The 843-nt window shown below is 35.6% G+C and overlaps 1 long non-coding RNA gene across 1 annotated transcript in view; it reads left to right on the forward strand.

Annotated features, from left to right (window-relative positions):
• LOC107580068 (uncharacterized) overlaps positions 1-467 on the forward strand; it is a 2,154-nt gene extending 1,687 nt beyond the window's left edge. The window contains exon 3 of the long non-coding RNA XR_001608584.1: positions 396-467. This is a non-coding gene — a long non-coding RNA (uncharacterized lncRNA). The remainder of the gene's footprint in view (positions 1-395) is intronic.
• Positions 468-843: the final 376 nt, after the last annotated feature.

Below are 843 nucleotides of genomic sequence, written 5' to 3' on the forward strand. Positions count from 1 at the left end.
TGTTCTTAGAAAAAGTTTGACTCTATTCGACTTTTCTTCCAGCTTTTTTCGAATGTCATTATAGACAAATTACTTAATAAATTAATTTAATAATGGTTTGCAATGACTATCTGATAAATTAGCTTCTCCAGAGTGTTGCAACAATTAATGAAATTATGGTTTATTTGTTATAATTAAACAAATATCAAAAGACTTACGTAAACATGTATGCAAATAGCTTGAATAAAAATTAATAGTAAACCTTCAGCAAAACGGCGCTTCAGATCACAAGACATCGATGAATAGCCTATATAATTTTGTATTTTTATGGGATTCAATTCCAAAGTAGCCTACTTTCATCCCGTTTTCTTCACATATGAGCGGTTTTATTTATATATGTACGTGCATTAAAACAGTAGACTTACTATTGAGTGTATTTTTATGAGTTGAAGAGGCAGTTGCTTCGAGCAGTACGCGCAGTCTTCGCCACAGTCCGCGCTTGCAGTCAGGGTCAGATACGCGCTCAGCAACAGTGTCCACCTGGAGCTTACGGGAACTGTCAGGGTCTTTGGGGTAAAATAAATTACAGATTACATTCAGTATAATGCTTCCTATAAATGTATTCAAATTAGTGCCATGAAAAACAAAACAACAAATAACAATATTTCGCAATTCATATCACTGGAAATACAAAAAAACATTTTGTATTTAAGCAGGTTTACTAACCTTCATGACGGCGCCAGTTACTCCAGTCTGTTTGGTGCATGTAAAATCTCGTCAATACTAAACGTACAAGTGTGCGTTACTCCCTAGAGTGGATTGAGAGAGGGAGAGAGAGAGAGAGAGAGAGAGAGAGAGAGAGAG

This window comes from Sinocyclocheilus grahami, unplaced genomic scaffold (assembly GCF_001515645.1).
Source record: "Sinocyclocheilus grahami isolate Dianchi unplaced genomic scaffold, SAMN03320097.WGS_v1.1 scaffold24238.1, whole genome shotgun sequence".
In the NCBI taxonomy this organism is placed as follows: domain Eukaryota; kingdom Metazoa; phylum Chordata; class Actinopteri; order Cypriniformes; family Cyprinidae; genus Sinocyclocheilus; species Sinocyclocheilus grahami.